This window comes from Triticum aestivum, chromosome 7A (assembly GCF_018294505.1).
Source record: "Triticum aestivum cultivar Chinese Spring chromosome 7A, IWGSC CS RefSeq v2.1, whole genome shotgun sequence".
Lineage (NCBI taxonomy): Eukaryota > Viridiplantae > Streptophyta > Magnoliopsida > Poales > Poaceae > Triticum > Triticum aestivum.
Window position 1 is genome coordinate 18,462,980 of NC_057812.1, and position 7,434 is coordinate 18,470,413.

The following is a 7,434-nucleotide window of genomic DNA, read 5'->3' on the forward strand; positions in this document are numbered from 1 at the left end:
AAACATGTACAAAGTTCTATGAGGTAACTAAAGCCCACGTATCGTCATATGATGTGTTGATCCCAGAATGATTAGTTTTCCTAAGCATACCTAATGTTGCCATTAGAGTGTCCAAAACTGAAATGCATAGTGCTAATGGAAATAGTACAGTACCGGTTAAACGCAAACTCAGAAGAGAATGAGTGTGTTTCCATGAGAGGAAAAACCTAGACATGCCCATGCAAATGTGATGGTGTCGCGCTATTTTTCTTTAAAACAAACATCAATTGTTGAGATTTGCCATGTTCCTTCAATGGATCTTCCAAGAATGCAAGTGTGGCAACTTTATTATGTTTGTTATTGGTCCTACTAATCAGTGGAGTTACTTTTCAGAAAGAAGATTAAAAGAAAGAGGAGCTACAAATCTGTAACAAAAACACTTAAGTGTCAACTGAACCAAAACTTGCAAAATCATCTTCCGCTTCTCGGTTGATGTATCCATGAACAAGGTCAGTAGGAGCTAAAACAAGACGAACCAAAATAGAAACATGATTGGGACCCCTCAACAGTTAAACTAATACACTGAGAGGTCCTAATCCTGTTTGTAAGAATTCTGAGAGACAAAGATAAGATATATAGGGCCAACAAAAACTAGGAGCATGTCCAACTAATACATTTTCCAAACTTGCATGCAATGTAGTCCCTCCGTTCCTAAATGTAAGTCTTTTTAGACATTTCAGATAGACTATAAGATACGGATGTATGTAGACATATTTTAGAGGGCATAATCGCTCATTTTGCTCCGTATATAGTCACTTGTTGGAATATCTTAAAAGACTTACATTTGGGAACGGAGGGAGTAGATTGCATCGCTTGTTTACATCAACATACAATTGGAGCATGTCCAGTTTTATTCTTGTGTTCAGTGTGCATCAACAGATCAAAACTAGAAATAAATAGGTGCTTAACCATTCATCATTCGCCTTAAGCACATTGTAAAAATGTGAGAAGCAAACCTGAGAAAGGTTAGTGTACTGAAGGCGTATGCAGTGCTTTCACAGAGGTGACAAAGAGCTACAAAATGTACGATGAATTGTAAAAGGAAAACAAAATTCTGCACTTGTCATTTTCGCTAGTTGCTACTGTATCTCACTAGTCTTCAGGTCTGCACCCACAGAAAGTTCTGAAGCATCACTAGTGTTCAGTTCTGAAGCAGATTCAGAATGATGGGATACCATCCTAAATATAGTAGCAGCATCCCAACTCCATTCCAAGTGAAAATGGCCGGAACTGGTTCTTGTTTTTTTGTAGCAGTGGAGCTCTAAAGAAGAAATAAGGAATAACAGTTCATCTAAAACAGAGAAGATAGACAAGAAACAGGGCTATCACGTTTGGCTGGATCTAAGAAGATACTCTGGTGTTGTTCCTCCTCTGCAGCTTCTCCTCCTGCGTGATCCCCACCTCCTTGATTTGATCCCACAAACGAGCTAAGGTTTTCTCCATCACCCCCTTCAGTATGCAAGCTCATCTCTTCTCTTTCATCTCCTTAATTTCTTGGTCTTTTACCCTTTCTTTACCCTGCTCCTCAAAAATATAGAACCCTAACCCTAAAAATTAAGAAATTCATGGAGAAAAGGGAATGGAAGAGGAAGAGGGAGGTGTTACCAATGAGAAGACCGCTGACGATGGAGAGGGACGCCGGAAAAGGTCGTTGCCGCTGCCGACGTCGCACCAAATCGATGCACTGCCCAGTTCGCCTCCTGTTCGCTACCGCATGAAGAGGGAAAGGGGGAATAATCCATGCGGGAGAGAGAGGGGTAGCCCTTGCTTCAAGATTGTCCCTCCGGCGCCATCGACATGGCTGCCGCCGCCTCCGCAAACCGCAATTGCCAACGAGGAGGGGCTGACGAGAGAGGAACGTGAACCGCTCGCACCTGATTAGAAAAGACAGGGTACGGGTGGAGACGTAGAGTGGGCTAGCTCCAAAGGACCAGTCAACCGTCGCATCAACGTAAGCAAGGTAAATTTATGGCGGTAGACGTGGAATTATATTTTTTTTATCGGTTGAGGATTCGTTAAGCCACACTGTTGCTCGGTCAGATGACTGGGGTGAAAAATTACTTATTCTTCACCATGTGTCCTTAATAGACTTTCTATATATATAATCAAAATATATGTTATGTGGTGAAACTAATGATGCTACCGAACAATCCCTTTCGAGCATCTTCTATTGCTTCAAATAAAGCGTCTGAGGCTGTTTCAAGATTTTTCTTTTCAATAATCTGTCCTGTCACAGCGTCCAACTGTCCGCTATAGCTGGAGTGACCCCTGTGGCCAATCCGTTTTGCTGGAGTGACCCCTTCATCAAGCATCTTGGCCTCAGCTGCTTCCCACTTAGGCACAACTCTCTTGTCACCACCTGTCCCCAGAACATGGTGATACTCTTTTTTCGATGCATTTATCTTACTTTTTTCTCGACCTTTCTAGAGCTTCATCCGACTCCTTGTACTTCACAAATTCGTCCCAGTGATGTTTTATCTTCTCTAGTGCTCCCGTGAATTCTGGAGTCTTCTTTTTTGCCTTGTAGTCGTTGTATAATATTTTCTTACAGCTCTGGAATTGTGTGGCCATCTACTTAAGAGCCCACTGCTTGACTTCCAACTGTTTGGCATCTGTGAGACCATTTGGTAGGTTGAAATGTGACATGAGCGTATCCCAAAGCAAATTTTTCAATCTTTTGTCGACATAACTAACTGCTTGATTTTTCTTTGGCTTATTCCATTCTCGAATGCTGGTCGGGATGTTGTCCCTAACAATAATTCCTCATTGATTTACAAATTTACGGGCATTCTGTTCAGGAGCAAGCGGTTCGACATCTTCTGCGACTTCATCGATGTTGAGCTTTATGTCATCGCCCAACTTTTTGGCCAGGCCTCGTATCCTTCTAGGAAATTGGCTCGATCCGGAAGGCTAAAATAAGAAGATTCGTTAATATATATTGTACAAATTAATTAATACATCTAATGAGCACCAGAGGCTTTATATATATGTCCTCGCCGAACTTCTCCATAATCTGGTCGTGAAATACCTCGCATGGCGATAAAGTGTCGTGAGAAGGAGGTTCCCACTCCCGGGAAAGTCATTTGCGGCCTACTAGCGTTCAAAGTAACAGCAATTTTTAGGCGTTGGACGGTGGTACGCTAGTAGAAAATGGCCCATCTGTCCCGGTTTAAGAGGTCCATTAGCCACGGTTCTGGAACCGGGACTAATGGGTCAAGACTAAAGCCCAACACCTTTAGTCCCGGTTCGCTTACGAATCAGGACAGATGATGCTTCACGTGGCCGTTGCGACGAGCCCAGGCAGGAGGGTTTTTAGTCCCAGTTGGTAACACCACTGGGACCAAATGGCATCCACGCGTCAGCAGCTGAGGAGCTGAGGTGTTTTTTTAAAGGGGGTGGGGGGAAAGGGGGTTTTGGAGGGCTAATTATTTAGGGGTTTCATATATTGTGTTAAGTAGCTAATAGTTAGAGAGAAGTGACCTCTCTTATCTCCGTGCTTGATCGATGCTAGCTACCATACGTATAGAGAGAACTCGACATGTTAGCTAGTAAGAAAATTAAGGAACCATTAAGTACACAAGATCGTGATGATGAACATATACAGAGAGAAGTGATCGACCTCTGTTTCTCCGCGAGATTGGTCGAACAACAAGTTTCCGTATATCTATCCGACGCTACTAGCTACATATATACAATATAAGATCTCTAACAAACCCTAACGTCTAAGGTCTATTTGAACTTCCACATGGTATTCTCCGTCTTTATTTATGACGTGGTCAAGAAAGAATCCCGCCAATTCCTCTTGAATTGCTCGTATGCGATCATGTGGTAGGAGTTCATCCCGCATCACCCACATCTAATTTAAATAATTGGTTCAATACATGAATATGAATGAAACTCAAGACAAACGATGGTAATAAAGAAAATTGTGAATATTATTGTTTACATACATCAAAATCATTTTTAGAGTAGCCCCCCCCCCCCCCCCCCGCCTAGATTTCGTCGAGTTGTAAATGAACTCACAAACGTAGTATCCACAAAAATAATTCCCGGCTTCCTGCCACAAGACCTTTACGAAAAATAGAGTTCAATCAAACTGATAATCAAGCATGCTTAATGGTTTTGATGAAACTAGATAGAATCAATGGGAGATGCGCGGAACTAGCTAGTAGTACTTACTTTCGGGTGTGTAAATCGCAACTCCTTCGACCGTGCCGGAGCAATGGCGGTGAACTGTTTCCAAACCCGGCCAGACAAAGAGAATAATTACTTGATATGAGGAAATGAACAAAGTTGGCGATACGGTGCGATAATGATCGATTGAACTTACCTCTGGAGCATACAAGTCATGTTCACATACTCCTCGGGACTTTTTCTTAGTGTCCAAGACAGTTATTATTCTAGTTTTAAGCTTAATCTCTAGAAAAATAAAGTGAAAGCTGCACACGCATGCATAACTCATCAATTACATTAATATAATTAACCTCGAGTAAGGGAAACCGAATATGCACAAGACAGTAACAATCACTGGAAGTTGTAAGGAAAGATTATTTTTTATTTTTTTATTTTTAATCAATGATTGTAGCAAGGTTGTACTCGATCTCTTCGACAGTGTTTGACCGTGTATTCATGTATGATATTTGGGTTAATGAACCCAATGTTGTAGATATCTGCTTTCCTGCATTCGACGATCTTCAACCTGCATAATATAGTGAGGATAATTATATATACATGCAATGAAAGAGCTGAGATATATAGAGAGAGACTTAATTACAAAAGTAGTACCTACAGAAAGTAGGAAGTCACGAGTGTTTTGTCGAGGGCCTTTTGATTGCATAACTGGAATAACTCGTCAAATTCAATATTCAAAATATCCGTTCCAATTAGGTTGTGCTCCTCTTTAATTCTCATCGTCAAAGTATGCCTCCTAGACTGCCTGGATCTTCCCATGTACCAGCCATGGAGTCTTCGCATCATCTTGTTGGACGAGGATGGTCAGGTTTGACGAGAGGCCTCCCGTACTCGAATCTGAATTCGTCCACCTCCATTATTTCAATGGGTACATCATCAGGCAGGTAATCACCAAGATTGGTACCGGGCACCATACCCGGATGAATAGCGACGATATCGCTAGACACCTTGAGCGGGGGGGCACATTTGCTTCACCTGTTCGCCGAGCTGGGGAATTTGTTTCCCACTTTTTTGTGCTGCTAACCTTGCATCACTACAAGTACTTCCCGACCGCTCTGCTTCCTTATATGCCTTTTTAATAGTGCGCTCATAGTTGGAATCCGGCGGAGGCGGCAGTGGTCGCATCAGGGCATCGATAGTCCGCTTCAGTTTCACCGGATCCATCGTTTCCTTCGGAGGTGGATGTTTCGGTGCAAAAAAGTCCATCACTTGGGATGACTGATGTCCTCGTTTTCCTTGCCGGTCCTCTCATAAGGTAACTTTTCCGGAGCGTTGAGAGATGGACCGTATTTGAACTTCTTCGCTCCTCTGCTTGTACTACTGCTAGCCACCGGAGCGGCGGCCTCTCTCTTCCTCCGTTGCTGACACGATGGAGTCGGATGACGCACCGGAGGAGGCGGAGTGCTCCAACGCGCCGGAGGAGGTTGAGTGCTCCGACGCGCCGAAGTAGGAGCCGTAGTGCCCTTGTGCGCTGGAGGAGGCGGGCTACTCGTCGGGGGAGGCGAAGAAGGAGCCGGAGTGCCCTCACACGCCAGAGGAGGAGGCGGAGGAGGAGGCGTCTAGTTTGGAAGCTTGATGTACTCCTTCTCGCATGGACATGGAGTCTTCAGAGCAAGACCCAACTAAATCTCCCCTTCACATGTAGGGTAGTCAAGCTCGAGCTCCTCAAATCCCTGCAGTACTTCATCCGCCATCACAACAGCATAGCCCTCTGGAATCGTACGGCAGTGAAAAAGTTCCGTCGGGTTGAGGAGGTGGAACAGTGCCAACAACCGCCTTCAAGGTGATGTTTTGCCATTTCACCATAGGCTGGCAATGTTGAGCCTCCATGATAGCATCCACGGGGTAGGTAGGAGCCGTGAAGTCAGGTTGCTGAACAAGCTCCGTGGAAGCCACGCTGCTTCTCCGCTGAGATGGCGGGATAGCTTCTGGGGTAGCTTCGTGCCGCTGAGATGGTTGGTAGGCAGCTCGCTAGCTCTCAACTTGTTCCTCTAGCTTTAGTACTCTTGCATTGAGCTTATGTATATCGTTGAGCTCCCCTTTCCTCTTCCTCTCCCGGGTTTTGTAACCGGCTGCGCCGGGAAACCCAATCTTCCATGAAAAGAAGCCTGGCGTGCCTCGTGTTCATCAAGGGTGCTCTGGATTCCCGAGGGCCTCGGTCAGCTCATCATTCTCTCTGTCGGAAATGAACGTCCCTACCTGCGCTGCCTTGATTGCTGCCTGAACTTCGTGATGGGTGTTGCAAGTTGCTCGCCCGTCCAACGGCACTTCCCTGTTTCAGGGTCCAAAGTACCCCCAACCCCGAAGAACCAAGTCCTCAAACGGTCAGACCAGTTCAATGTCTCTGGTTCGACCCTTTAGCAATCAGGTCTTGCTCAGCTTTGTCCCACGACGGCCGGGCTTTGAGGTAGCCGCCAGACCCCGTGCGGTGGTGCCATTGCTTCTTTGCAGCATTCATCTTGTTTGTCTCTGACATCTTCTTACTCTTGTCTGATGTCTTGTAGGCCAAAAATGCGGGCCAGTGAACTCTTATCTTCTCAAACAGCCGACGAATTCTGGAGCCTTCTCTTTGTCGACAAACTTTGATTTCAACTCTTCCTTCCACCTCCTAAATAGCTCTACCATCTTCTTAAGAGCATACGACTTGATAAGTGGCTCTATAACTGGCTTATTCTTATCTTCATCTGGCGGTAGGGTGAAATTTGCCTTCAGCGAGGTCCAAAGATCATCTTTCTCTCTATCGGTGACATAAGAAACTTGAGGGTCTTCTAACTTAGGACTATTCCGTAGATGGAGGCTGATCGGGATGCTGTCCCTAACAATAGCTCCGCACTGAGCAGAAATCCTTGGTCCGCGTGGGTTCAATCGGTTGGCCATCGCCCGCGATTGCTGTGATCGTGAACCTTTCATCCACGCGCAACCTTTTCTTCGGGCCTCATCTCGTTACCGAAGTATGGCTCGATCCAGAGGGCTATAAAAGAAGAAAGAAGAGTTAATATATGTACATACCAAAACAATTAATGCATCAATTAGCTAGTAAGCATAGGCTTAATTAATACATATATACCTCGCCGCACTTTGCAACAGCTGATCCCGACTCCGTTTGGTCACCGGAGCCGTCACCACAGTCTCCTTCTTCAACCGGCATTCGTTCGCCGGAGCCATCATGATCATGACATTCCTTCTCCATTGTTCGATCACCGT

At 45.0% G+C, this 7,434-nt stretch overlaps 1 long non-coding RNA gene across 1 annotated transcript; it reads right to left on the reverse strand.

The window, feature by feature from the left end:
- Nucleotides 1-1,174: 1,174 nt before the first annotated feature.
- LOC123151439 (uncharacterized) lies at nt 1,175-1,958 on the reverse strand. Its single transcript, XR_006475646.1, has 2 exons — nt 1,645-1,958; nt 1,175-1,557 (listed from the first exon to the last, which is right to left on the reverse strand). It is a non-coding gene; the product is annotated as an uncharacterized lncRNA (long non-coding RNA).
- Between the last annotated feature and the right edge of the window lie 5,476 nt (nt 1,959-7,434).